Consider the following 14747-nt stretch of genomic DNA (forward strand, 5'->3'; position numbering starts at 1 on the left):
CTTTTAAGCCCTTCATGAGTCCAGGATTTCAATCTGGCCATAATGGCACAGCATTTCTGTTCTCTGCTGTGTCCTCAGCAGCTGTGGCTGTGCCCTGTGTGCACCAATTTTTTGTCTCTGCACTGCAGTCTGCCCATCTGCAAATCAGGCTGTGATGGTATCTCCAGCATACATGCTTCTTGCTTAACTTCACAGCTGTAAAGAAAAATATGGATGGAAAGTACGTGGGGGAAACATGCCCAGCTGCAGAGCAGCCCTTTACCTTTATGCCCAGTGCAAACTTCAGTTTGCTCTCAGAAAGTCACGGGGATGGCTCTGAAGGTTTCCACTGATGTCCCTGGCTCTTCTGGGTTGGGAGAGAACTTTGTGTAAAGGCAAAATGCACAGAATTCAATACCCAGGGATGCTGTCCAAGGACAAAGCTGTTTGACCTAAATTCCTCCCTGCAATGGCAGAGCTTGCAGTAATGAATTCTGTCTTATCTGTGTGATGGGGGTATGATTTGCAGGCATCAAAATCTGTAATTTAGTGCATGCTGCTCTAAACTTGGGAAGGCGGCTAAATAAATAAATAAAATTTGTCAATGCAGAATAATGCGCTCGCACATGGTTAGCAATAGCCAGGCAACTGTATATCAGAGCAGAGAATAATGTCAGGTTTGGGAATCAGATAAATTGCAAATAACAATGGAGAAAGCAACTGAACCTTGAGGAATATCAGCAGCTCGGTGAGATGAGGCGGCTGCAAAAAGCCATTGTTTGGGATGGAGGAATAGGGACCAGCGGGAAGGTGGGGGGGAATGGGGAGGGAACAGCAGGCCATAAAGCTGTGATCAAGTGCAGGAGAGATGATAAAAGGCCGTGGACAGCCCAGAAAAAATATTAGGAAGCAATAAAATGCAGCATCAGTGGAGATAAGGTGATAATTTGTTATTCTCAGCAGAGCTGTTTCTGCACTGGGGATCTTTCCAGCTCTGAGCTGAGCTGGGTTCTGCCCCATCTCATCGTCCCCCCAGCACAGGCAATGTTCAGAGGTTCTCAGAGATGCTGAGATGATACAGTACTTATTCAGCTGATGGCTTTTAATCATTAAATCCCTATAATTAAATTAGCTGAAATTGTAGGCGTTTTTTTTGTTGTTGTTTTTTTTTTTTAAACCCAGGCCGGCCTCTTGCAGAGGAGGGCATCGACTGCAGAGTGACATGATCATCCTGCTAATCAGGAATTCATTTCTTATTAATTTTGGTTCAGATCCTACCAGCTTTGTGCCATCTTTCTGCTCAGATCTCTCCTGCCTACCCTCAGCCATGTAGGGGTGGCCATCTACCATGGGAGGGACGCCCATGGATTTCCCATCCGTCCCAGCACAGAATCACAGAATTACAGAATCACCCGGGTTGGAAGGGACCTCAAGGATCATGTAGTTCCAACCCCCCTGCCCAGCAGGGCCACCAAACACACACATTCAGATCAGGTTGCCCAGGACCCCGTCCAACCTGGCCTTGAACACATCCAAGGACGGGGCATCCACAACCTCCCTGGGCAGCCCGTTCCAGGGCCTCACCACTCTCCTTGTAAAGAACTTCCCCCTAACATCCAACCTCAATCTTCCCTCCTTCAACTTGGATCCATTTCCCCTAGTCTTGCTGTTGTCAGCCCTTTTGAAGAGTTTACTCCCCTCCTGGGTGTAGGTTCCCTTCAGGTATTGATAGGCTGCAATGAGGTCACCCTGCAGCCTTCTCTTCTCCAAGCTGAACAAGCCCAACTCCCTCAGCCTGTCCTCATAGGGGAGGTGCTCCAGCCCCCTGATCATCTTAGTCGCCCTCCTCTGGACCCTTTCCAAAATCTCAATGTCTTTCTTGTACTGAGGGCTCCACACCTGGATACAGTACTCCAGATGGGACCTCACAAGAGCCGAGTAGAGAGGGACAATCACCTCCCTGTCCCTGCTGACCACCCCTCTCCTGATGGAGCCCAGGATCCCATTTGCCTTTCGAGCTGCCAGAGCGCACTGCTGGCTCATGTTCAGTCTCTCGTCCATCAGGACCCCCAGGTCCTTCTCTGCCGAGCTGCTCTCAAGGACCACTCCTCCCAGCCTGTACGGGTGCCTGGGGTTCTTCCGGCCCAAATGCAAAACCTTGCACTTTGCCATGTTGAACCTCATTAGGTTCACCTGAGCCCAGCTTTCCAGCCTGTCGAGGTCCCTCTGAATGGCCTCCCTTCCTTCCACCGTATCAACTGCACCACTCAGCTTGGTGTCGTCAGCAAACTTGCTGAGGGTGCACTCAGTTCCCTCATCGATGTCATTAATAAAGATGTTAAAGAGCACCGGTCCCAAGACAGACCCTTGGGGGACACCACTTGTTACCGGCCTCCACCTGGACATAGAGCCATTGACCACCACCCTCTGTCTGCGGCCTTGCAACCAATTGCTTTTCCAGCACAGGGAGATGGTGCCCAGTGTGCATTTCCAAAGGACGTGGGAAGGGAAAGGAGGCTCTGCTGACCTCAATCTGCGTGTAGCCAAGCGTCAGGTTCCTGAGCAGGCAGCCTGGGAACTCTCCTGAGCCCACAAATCCATTTTTAAAGAGAAGGGTTGAAGGAAATGACAAACTAAGTTACACAGACTCTAACCTGGCTCGCTGTTCTGTATTTAAATCCATTGTTATTGCCTCGGGCGTCCTCGAATAATTACTTCTGATGAGTGGCTGTGACTTGCACTGCTCAGGTTAGGAGGATGCTGCACAAGGGCACAGCATGTCTGTGGGACATCCCAGGTAGCTGCTTTCCATGTGTGTGTCCCATTGTCACACCAGGGGGAAGCCAGGCTGGTTTCACCCACTGGTCAGTTTCCACCCTTCGGTGTGTTGCAGCGATTGATTCTATCAGGTCACCTCCACCAGCATCACCTCTGCAGAACTCACATCCAAAGGACGTTGAGCTTTTCTGCTCTGGCTCTGAAGGTCTGATTCAATTACATTCTGTTTTGAAGGAATCGAAAATATACTTGTTAATGTAATAGATGGCTTCCTTTGGCTGCAGGATTCATCACTGCAAGGCGCATCATTCAAAAATTATCTATTGTGGTTAAAGAAATAATTCCAGGACAGCTGGGCTTGTGCTAATGTCTGCGAGCAGCAAGTCTTCGATTTCCTTCATACTTCATTACTGGCGTGCCCCAAAAGCAATCCCTTCCTAATCAGGGCTTGTTTCTGCTGTCAGGTTATTGTTCATTGTGATGTATGAAGCAACAAGAGGGCGTTTTTGTGATTTTCATAAGTTCAGCTCACCGGCCGCTGCTGACAGCCCTATTAAAACACAGCAAGTCGAATGCTTAAGTCGAGTTTTATATCGAATCTATCATTTTGATAAAGTGGATGTTTTTCCCTTCCTCCCACCCTCCGAATTCTTTCTGTGGCTGCGTAGCCAAACCATCACATGGGGGGGGAGGGCAGGGGGAAGGACAGGCGGATGGACAGGCGGACAGACAGGAGGGACCTGACAGACTGGTGGGGTCAGCACGGACCTGACTGTCACAATGCTCTGTATGATCTTATTCCTAATGAAAGCCAGAAGCGTGGCAGGCTCGGAAATCGTGTCCCATTTCATCTGCCTCTGACCCACAGCAAGACACCGACCTGCTAATTCATCACGGGAAAGCACTGCAAAGATTAATCACCTGATATTAGCGCAGCACTTCGGATAGCCAAAGCACTGCACACCTCCTAATTAACAGTAACTGTGTTTGCACCATTGAAAATTAACGCGTGCTTTATTTCCCAGCACGAGTTTGACAACACGGGCATGAAAAGGAGAGCTGTGCTGTAGGAAAAGGGATGGGGAAACAGAGACCTGCCTGCTGCAGTGCCCCCAGATGCCTGAGCCCAGGCAGGCTTTCCCTTGGAGGCTTCTGCTGAGCAGGGCTGTGGGAAGCAAAGGCAGTTTGCTGTTGAGTCAGGAGGTGAAAACGCACTGAAGATGCCCCATGTAAGTCTGTAATATAACTCAGTGCATCCAAAGGGGTGTTTTTCCTTATTGCTTTTGTTCTTTGGGTCGGAGCATCTTTGCACATCCGCATGGCAGTGGGCATCAGCTAGGAACAGCAGCAGATCCCCAATGGCAGCAGCAGCACCCGGCCCCATTTGGCACGAGGAGCAGGTCAGGGCTTGCAGCACATCTTTGCCAACCTCCCTGTGCTCTGAAGTGAGTCCCTGTGACTTCCCTATCTGTACCCTGGGAACCCGTGTGCTTACAGCTGAGCTTTATGCTCTGATGCTGTATGCCAGGAAAAAAAATTAAGTAACAAGAAAAAGATCGTATCTCTTCCACCCACCAACTGATGGTTCCTCCTGTACTCCTGACCAGTTAATGCTGAGAAGTTTATTTCCATTAGTTATGTTATTGCCCTTTATCTGCTTTTCCTCAGGGCACTTACTGTAACGTCGAAGCACCAAATCTATTTTTATGAAATGGCCCTGTAAAAAAAAATAATAATTAAAACACCAGCAAGAGGAGAGCTGAAGGATGAGATCTTAAAGCATCCGAGCAGCTCCTCAGACTCCTTTCTGCCACTCGCTTCATTTCTATTTCAAAATGTTTGTTCCTTTGTCCCCTGATTTTCCACGCTGTGTTTTATGAAGGCTTTTGTCACAGCCTTCATCTGCTGATGTGTGAAGTGTGAGGCCCTTGAAGCTCACTTTGTGGAGGAGGCAGTGGGGGAATCGCATCGCCTCGGTGCTGTGGGGTGACACAGTGGGGCTGTGCTGGGCCGTGCAGGGTGCCATGCAGGGCTCCCAGGAACTCATCTGCTGAGTGCTGTGTAAGCACAGCTGGAAACAGCTGCATTGCATTGCCCTGGGGCATTACTGCACGCCCCCAGCCAATAGGTTTCACTGAGTTATAAATGAAAACAAATATTGCTTTATAACGGGTGACGTAGAATAGTTTCCTAAACCCCACATGGGGAAGCTGCATAGAGAAGCAGGCACTCAGCCTCAGCAGCAGAGAGGCAACGGCTTGGAACAAAAATCTCAGACTGTGATCACATGTTCTATTCCTCCCAAAATTGTTAATTTAGATATTCTTTCACCAGACAGAGGTCACTATCGTATAACCTCATCCAAGAGGCACAGCTGCAGCTTGTCCCGGCTCCTAGGCAGGTTAGGTGCCAGGAAATGTAATAAATGGGGCGAATGAACACATGAGTGTGGAGAGCTTTTTGCACAGATCAGTTTTCTTTTGGGCTGTGCAGTTTATATGCCGCAGCTTAAAAAATAAAATCGTAAAAACATTTCACTTGCAAAATGCAGTGGTATATGTGGTTTTCCATTTATCCACGTTTAGGAGGTGTTAAATGTAGTGGAACACAGCAATAACTACAGAGTGCAGCTGGATGCTGGGAGGAATTCATTACAGCACTAGGTGTAGAACTGGAGGCTCCGGCTCCTGGCTCTGTGCTGAGCCCAGAAGGAAAGGGTTGTGAACCCAAGTGTGGAGCTGTGTGTTAATCTCAGGCTCACGCTCAGTGCCAGAGGTCTCTGATGTGGGTTGCAGCTTTCCTGTCCCACGATGAAGCACTGCTTGGCATGGAGCACCTCGTGCTGAGAAAGGTGCACCTCTATGGGATTTCATTGGGCATTCTGAGCTCTGGTTGGAGCCTCCAAGCAGGATACTCGGTTTAGATGCACTACACTCGGCAGCCCAGACCCCACTGTGCATCCCCATTTGATGTCCTTCTGCAGCTGCTGCTCCAGAAGAGCATCAGCACGTTTATAAAGTTACAGATGCTGAAGGCTCAATCCTTAGCTGACGTGAGGCGGATTTTATGGCATTCCTTGGCAATCTCGAAGCAGCTCAGTGTTACCCGTCAGCTCTGCTTATGCGTGTTAGAACAGAAATGGAGACGATTTGCTAATGCTGTGTGCATCTCGGTGAAAACTTGGGGCTTTCCTGGGAATAGCAGCTGCACTTAAAGCTGGGGCTGCCCCTGAAGTTGGACTCGCTTCTGATACCTCTGCATTCTAAGCATGTCTGGTGCCTCTTCCCCCCATTGGGAGAGGTCAGGGGGTGCAGGGTGAGGTCCCTGGGAGGGCTGATGGGTTGGGGTGGCAGCAGCAGGGACAGCCAAAGGGGTGCACGGATGTGTTAGTGTTAGTGGGAGCTGAGAGCTGCTGTTGACATCTTGGCCTCGTTTGGGTACTTCAGAGGAGGGATTCTGAAAGAGACTGAGAGAGGCTGCAGCCTTTTTTCAAGGAGGATAAAACCATCTTAAGGGCACCATTAAGGAAAGTGCTATTGATGATAAAGGCCAGCAGAGCTGTGGCTGGATCGTTATTCAGCTGAAGAGGTACAGAGCCACGAGAAGCCGAGGCTTCGTGTTTGAACTTTTCTGTTTCATCTGGAAGGGATTTGCATTGGGTGCTGCTGCAGATCGGGGTGGGAAAGGGTTTGTGTACCAAGGAGTGCATGAAAGAATTTATAATGGGAGATGCTGGATGCAGGTAATCAAATCCTGGTGACTGCAATCCCGTGAAGCATGGAGATCAAAGTTCAGCCAGGCATGCTGACCCCCTGACAACTCACTGCTCTGCTGCTACCCACAGGGCTTCTGCTTCTCCCTAATTCTTGTCATTTAGAGGGACACCAAAAAATGAATCAGCCCGTTCTGAAAAAGTTCCTGTGCACCATTCAGTGAAACCACCATACCCAAATTTGGGACAGACTGAAGTGAGAGCAGTGTGAGCCACTGATGTGGCTCATGACCTTGAATTGTAACATAATTGAGGGTAAGGTGATACCCTCAATGTGACACAAACACGGTGTTTCATCTCTCAAATGACCCAGAACACAGCTTGTCGTGTTCTTCTGCATCAAGACCGTGCTCTGCTCTGCTCATGGTGGGGATGACAGAGGTGGCTTTCCAGAAGGATGTTGAATTGCAAATGTGAATTCCTTCCAGAACTACATTTGCACGCTGTATCTTTTCATCTTTTGCATAAATCATGTTGTCTTCCCCTCCAAGAAACTAATGCTCCCCACCATCCACTAATAGCAGCGAAAGTCAAGGGAAAGATAAAGGAAATCCTTTGTTGTCTCTAAAAAGACAGCAAAAAGCCTGGAAGAGTCACCAGCACTCTTCTCTAGGTCTTAAGAACACAGAGATGCAGAAACATCCATGAAAACGATGGAAGTGTTTCTACAAAGGGAATGCTGTCCTCCATGATGGTCTTACCGTACAGATCTTGGCCAGTCATCCAAGCAGGCTTTGGTTTTGTCCACAAGATATCCTTGGGTAAATATCCCTGAGCATAAAGATGAGCTCCTACTCCAGAAAACTCTTTAATCTCCCTTGTTTTTATGGATCAGCACAGGTGTCAGGAGTTTGACACTCCAGATAATTGAGCTCTTGCATTTAGAGCACAGCCTACGAATAATGGCAACTTCGCTTTGAAATAGTCTTTCTAAACTTTGGTTTGGCAATTAGCATTTCAAAAGGTTGCATGCACGGATCTGCCATCCCTTAATGCACAGTTTGAGACAAATGTGAGGATTAACAGCACAGCCTCAAAACAGCCCCTAAAACCTCCATGCCTTGGGAAGTGCTCCTGCTCACTCTGGCAGACGAAGATCCCAAGCTACACTTCCACCAAGCAGAGCAGCCCAGCTGCAGGGAACAAGAAGCAACGTGGCAAGCAAGCTGTACTCAGTCTTGCTTCCAAACCAGGGGTCATCTTCAAAAAATACCCCAAATTTGGAGGACAGAAGTGGCAGATGCCCATAGTTGAAGCTCGCCATCCTGGTGCTGGGGTGCAGCAGCTTGGTGCTGTGCCTGCGAGCCACAGGGAGGGGAGAATGTGTGCTGCTTTGCAGAGCTGCCTACTGCTACGTAGAGACATTATTATTATTAGGGGCTTTTTTTCCTCCCCTTTGAATGGATGCAAACAACAGGGGTTTTCTTTCCAGCTCATTCTGTAATAACCTGGGTTAGTCATAATGAAATCCGTTCTTAGGACAGAATTAATATGAGATAGTAATGGTGATTAGGTAATTAGCAACTACCAGGAGTATTTAACCTTCCTGGTGGCAGCGTGTCTGACATCACCTGAGCTCATGCAGGCTCTGTGAAAAGAATTAGCAATTTTAAATTACCCCATTTAAGTTATTAATTATGAGATACAAATGGGTCCAGAAATAGTGCCAGTGGTGCTCGGTGTCCTGGTCGGTTTTTCAGCACTGCATATCTTAGATCTGTATTTACAGTCTCCCATTTCATTATCAGATGGAAATAGATGCAGACATTGAAGGATGCCATTTGCACGGGGTGTTGTGCTACAGAGAATGACCAGGAAGGAAAAGGTTGCCTTTTCTGCTCCATTTTCCTGAAAATTCAGTGCCAGCAGAAATGGTACAGCATCCAATGTTTGATCATTTTGTCCTTGCTTTTCCACAGGAGCTGTACTCATTTCAGTCATGTTTTCTCCCTCGCCACATATGGCCCTGCAGGAGGCTCCAAGCTGCAGTGATGGTGTCTATGTGCAATATCCTGCACGCCAGCAATGCCTCAGCCTTTCCCCTCCTCTTTGTTTTGAGAAACAAAGCAAAGCAGAACAGCACAAAACCCAACAAAACTCCCCCAGCAGCACTGCCAGCACAGCATCATTTCACCAGCAAAATGCCCGAGACATTTATGTACAGATACAAGCCCTGTTCCAAAGGAAGTTTGCAAACATTTGCTCCTGCAATACGTGTTTGCAGCTTTGGAGCTTGCTTTCATAAACTCTTTGGTTGCTTCGTAAACGTGCGTGTGAAGTGGTTCAGTCTGCACTCATCCCTGTGCTCTTCTTCCCCATCTGGGCTGACCCTCTCCTTCGTGCACCTTTACAGCTCCTCACACTGCGTTCCAGTTTCTCTGCATTAATGCATTCCTCGGTGGGAATGTGTGCTCCTCACTATTACCTTGGACACTCATTTAGTTGAGTTTGATAGTGACAACACATTGACATTGGTAAGGTTAATGATCCAATACTTTATTTCATTGAACAAGTCGAACAACATTTAGTACATTGTTCCACAATGTCCTAGAGAGCTGTCTGTGCTATTATTTTAATGGTACCATGGCATCTTTGCCCTTTAAGTAATTGGCACCGTGAAAATATTCTCTGTGTCCTGTCACAATCGATTAGTGTTGCACTGAATTACGGGGGAGAAAAAGAGAAAAAATACTTTTATTTTTCTTTTTCAATCTCATTTCATGAGTGGAAGGCAAAACTTAATCTCTGTGGATGTAGACAGATGTAGAAAGATGGCAGCATGATAAGTGGAGTGGGGAGAAGAGGTCCTGGCCAAACCCTTGGCTCTGGCCCTGGAGCCAACACAGCTCTGCCGTGTCCAGAGCTGGGAAAGTGTCCTTTCTGTCTGTCCTTGCGTGCTGTGGGCTGTGCCAACACTTTTCAGTGGTAGGACATCACCACTATGGGGATTCTCTCTCCTGGGTGCCAGCTTGCAGCATGGTGGGCTCCTGTTTGCTCTGCCAGCCATGGGGATGTGGGAGCTTTGCTTTGCAGCAGCCTGGTGCAAAGTCACGACTCAAAAGCAGGGAATGCTCCATCTCCCTGAGAGGCTGAGGATGAAAGGGAAGACGTGTTAAGACGAATCCTCTGTTCAGTGCAAGAACCAATAGCACAGCTCCGAAGCGACAGCATCTTAAAAGAGAGAGGTGGCATTTGGTGGCAGTGACCTGGAAGGCACCCGCTGCTTTCAGCATAGGACTCAGAGGTGTGAAGTAGAACATCGTTTTTCTGCTCGTGGCAACAGCACAAAATTTCTTGACTTTGGATTCATTTTGTCCTTCTATCACCTTCCCCCTCTCTTTTAAATTACCCTTGATTGTACAACATCTGCTCCCTTCATGCTTGCATATGGCTCTCTCCTTAAATCTGCGCTTCTCTCTGGGGGCTGCGTGCAAATACCCAGCAGAAAGTTTGCTTTCAAAGATCTGATTAATCGTCTCACTCTGGAGAAGGGAAACGGGTGCTGACGTCGCTGTGCAAGCTGCAGAGGGGCAGGGGGTAGCTGTGCAAAGGGATGGAAATGACAGGAGTCAGGCGGGGACGCGGGCAGGCACCAAAGACAAAGCGAACGGAGGATCAAACCCTGCGTCTTCAGACAGGAGGTTGTGTTTCATTCCTGTGTTCAAAAAACGAAATCCTCACAGATGTGAAATACTGAAGCTTGAGAGGAATGTCATTCTTTCCAGGCACATGAGAAAAATCCCCACAATTAGCATGCTCTGAATGTCTCCTCGCCAGACGTTTGCTACCCCAAAACACTAAAGATTTTCAGCAAAGCTCAGGGTTGGAAGTGCAGAGGATGGCAAGATAAAGGCATATTTGCCTGAGAGCTTTATTTAGTAAGACGTTATCCCTCTTTTGATTCTGAACCTAACAAAATAACCATATAAAAATACGGTATTGTCCTCTGATCATCCACATCTGCTTACAAGATAGTTGTGCAGCTTGTTCTGATAACTTTACAGGATACATTAGTTGGCTTTAGTTTTGTGGTGGAGGAAGTAGATCTGTGTGTATATGGCAGAGGAGGGCTGAATTTCAAAGGTTGGGACTTTGGATTCCTTGCTGACTTAGTGTGCCTGTTGGCTGCTTAATTAACTTCTCAGTGCCTTGATCTGCCATGTGCCGGGCTGTTCTGGTGGAGTCCTTCCTTTTTGCCCATTACAGAATCACAGAATGACCAGGGTTGGAAGGGACCTCAAGGATCACGAAGCTCCAACCCCCTGCCACACGCAGGGCCACCAACCTCCACATTTCATAGCAGCCCAGGCTGCCCAGGGCCCCATCCAACCTGGCCTTGAACACCTCCAGGGATGCACGGGGCATCCACAGCCTCTCTGGGCAGCTGTTCCAGCACCTCACCACTCTCACAGCAAAGAACTTCCCCCTGACATCCAACCTCAATCTTCCCTGTCTCAACTTCAAACCATTTCCCCTTGTCCTGCTGTTATCTCCCCTTTCCAAGAGTTGATTCCCCTCCTGTTTGTAGGCTCCCTTTAGGTACTGCAGGCTGCAATGAGGTCACCCCGCAGCCTTCTTTTCTCCAGGCTGAACAAGCCCAGCTCCCTCAGCCTGTCCTTGTAGGGAGGTGCTGCAGCCCCCTGATCATCTCTGTGGCTCCTCTGGACCCTCTCCAACAGCTCCCTGTCCTTCTTGTACTGGGGGCTCCAGACCTGGACACAGCACTGCACATGGGGCCTCGCAAGAGCAGAGCAGAGGGGGACGATCACCTCCCTGTCCCTGCTGGCCACCCCTCTCCTGATGGAGCCCAGGATCCCATTTGCTTTCCGAGCTGTAATCATGCACTGCTGGCTCATGCTCAGCTTTTCATCCATCAGGACCCCCAGGTCCTTCTCTGCAGGGCTGCTCTCAAGGACCACTCCTTCCAGTTTGTATAGATGCTTGGGATCCCTCCAGCCCAAGTGCCAAACCTTGCACTTTGCTGTGCTGAAAACACATCACTGCAGCATCACACTGAGCTCCATCACCTGTGTGCCTTGCAAACTGTCCAAGGGCACATCCTGGCTCTGCTGGGAATGACACATGGGAAACATAGGGATTCTTGCAGATTAAGTTAGAGCAGAGGCATAAATACCCTGATGGAAGGGGTGCTCATCCAGCCCCATTGCCCACGGCAGCACGGGAGCATTCTCCCAGCACTGCCACTGCATGGCTGAGCTCACCCAGCGCCCTGCTGCCTTCCCCCTGGCCCCATTACCCCGCTCCCCAGCTGAGCCTCTCTGCAATACGTGCTGTATTTGTCTCCTGCTTCCTTGCACACCCATTATTATGTAGAATAATAACGCTGGAACTCCGCTAGGCACCTCTGCTCCGTGGCTCTGAGTGGGTTGAATTGTAGCCAGCGGCGGGGGGTGATAAATGTACCGTAAGATGCCTTTTCTACAGCAAACTGCAAATTGCCTCAGCAGCACAGCCCACAAAAGGTTCCTACGGAGCAAATTTATCTCCCGTTGTCGACCCAAGGAGGTAGCAGAGAGGACCAGGCAGCCTATTTTTAAAAAGTCACATTTGATCTCATTCAGGCTGAGTCCGGAGTATTTTAAAGGACTTTCCGTGGACCATGTGGGCCTGAGAAAGCAGCACAGATAAAGGGATTTATTTTTAACTGCAGCCCGGGTTCGTGACCATGTAAGCATTTCAATTTTAAGCCACTCAGTTTGAATAATGTATTTCAGCAAAGCAAATGTTATGTCATCTACTGACTCATGGGTGGGAGGGGAAGGGGTACTGGGGAGGGGTGAATAAGACTCAGACCCCCCTCAAATGATTCCCATTTGTGGAATGGAGGAGGGGGCTGCTCCAGGATCTCCCATCCGGGTTTCTCCTCCCATACAGCTCAGCCCTGAGAACGCAGTGGGTCACACTGAGCTCTGCTGATCCACATTGAGCTGGTGATGGATAGAGGAGGAGGGGCGATGTGTGAGGATGGATTGATGGCATCACAACTGCCACGTCCGCAGTTAATGCCATGAGACACCTGTGATGTATTAGAATGTTAAATACCTTTGTGTTTGATGCTCGCTTGTTATGTTTCTGCCATACCCTCCTTTAAATGCCAGTTAGTGAATTAGATGTGGGGACTGGGTCATGCTGGGTGCCTGGGGTGGGATGGGGGATAGCAGCCTGCTGTGCCCCTCGAGCATCCCTTGTATGCCTGTGTTGGGCTGAGGGAACTTATAGGCCCAATCCAGGAGTGTGGGCTCGGCTGCCTCTGAATGTATCCTTCACTGGCATCCTGGAGTGAATGTTGATGTTACAGCAATGGTGAATGCCCACCTCAGCTCAATTTTGCTGGGGAGCGGCCAGGTGTGGAGCAAAGCATCTCAGGGGCGTCACAGACCAGGGGGCAAAGGGCAGCAGGGGCAGCAGAGGGCTGGAAGGCAGTTGGGTGGGGGAGTACCCAACGATGGAGATGGCAGGGCTGGACCCTGGCATCCGTTCACTGCTCTGTGCCTTCCTCATGTGCCACATCCCATTGTGAAGACACATTTTGCTCACATTCATTTACCTTCCAGATTTTTTCAAGGTTTTCCAAACCCAAGGCATGCTTGCTGCGTGCTTTTCCATAGCAAATCAGTAGCTGCAAAGGAGTTATTCTGGAATGAGGAGTGTGGAGGTGAAAGCAGATGAGCTCTCCTTGCCTCAGTGTCCCTAGCTGTGATATAACATTAAGCAAATAATGCTGGTGGAAAGTCAGGCTTAATTTATTAATGTCACGCCTAATTAACATTTCAAGATCCTTCCTAAGTAAGAGGATTATTAATAACAACAACATTATTATGCTGCTGGTGTTGATTTTAGCAGCACACGGATGGTTGGTGCGGGCGGCCGGGCGGTGATGGGCAGAGCAGTGCAATGCAGGGGGGTGAGGGATTTAATAAGGGACCCATCAGTGACTTACAGTTTGTGTTCATTTTCCCACAGCTTAGTTGAAAACAGATCAACCTACTGACAATTCCAAGTTGGATTTCGGGGATCAGAGCCTATTTTGCTGGGTTAACTGAAAAATGAATATAAAGTTGTGGGGGTTTTGTTTCGGTTTTTGTTTCAGGTGGCCTTTAAACTTCAGGCTCGTTTCTACGCTCTGCTTCCCAAGGACAGAAACTTAAAAAAAAAAAAAAAAAAAGAGGGAAATTCACTCCTCGTCTTCGTTAAAGACATCTTCGTATCTTCTCCCGTGAAAATAATTCATGTTGCTGAGAAAAAAAAGCCTTCTGTGAATCACTGATGAGGCTTTGATGCTTAATGTGCTGTCCAGCATATGCGCGAGTTCTCTTGGAATTTAGTGTAACAAGAGAATCTGATTTCCTTCCCAACGTCATTAAAGTTTCCCCTTCAAATTTCACTTAACAAGCAAATGAATGTTCTCCTGGCATAATTATAGTTTCTTTTTTTTGAATTTCATTAGAAAAAAGCCAGCCTTACCCACCCTGTGTTTTCACATGACGAGGGGCTCAGCCCGAAGAGCTGCACTGTGAGCCATTTCCAACGTGGGCCTTTTGAGGGCTGATGGGGCTCTCAGTTCTGCCTTCCAGCAGACTTTATTACCCCATTATTTTACACCCCCATTATTGTTAACCCTGGACTTTATTACCCCCATTATTTTCTTGCTGCTTCACGCCCTCCCGCACCGTTGGCTCTGCGGTGGTTCATCCTCACTTTGCGGTTTCTTCCTGCCACAGGCTTGCAGTTCGTGCTCCTTCCAAATAATGGCATAAATCCCTACCATCTGAGCAGGTAGAACGTGAATAATTAGAGCTGAGTGCGAGTAATTTTTGAGTCAAGGCCTCGGTGTGTCATGGGTTGTAAAATTTAATCTGCCAGCAGCTCCTGGCCTCATATCAATTACATACAGTAAAATGAGGGAAAGTGCCCCATATTTCTGTGCAGTTATGGGAAATGCCATCCTTGTGTTTGAACACGGCGTATTATCTCCGTTCTTATCTGTAGTGCTAGGTCGCTTACCCAGAAGTGCTGGGAATTGTTCCTTTTATATGCATGTAAGGAGTTATCTTTCTTAAAAGCACCCCGGAGAGCTTCCTCTTGCCTCCGTGCGCCGTTCAGCACTTGTGATTGCAGTTCTTTCTTAGCGATAATGGAGATTGCAGATAGGTAGAAACCTCTCTCCCCTGTGCTGAGAAATTAGGGCTCGTACGCA

The sequence above is a fragment of the Centrocercus urophasianus genome, unplaced genomic scaffold (genome assembly GCF_019232065.1).
Source record: "Centrocercus urophasianus isolate 14NV4802_14NV808 unplaced genomic scaffold, USGS_Curo_1.0 seq_42, whole genome shotgun sequence".
NCBI classification, from domain to species: domain Eukaryota; kingdom Metazoa; phylum Chordata; class Aves; order Galliformes; family Phasianidae; genus Centrocercus; species Centrocercus urophasianus.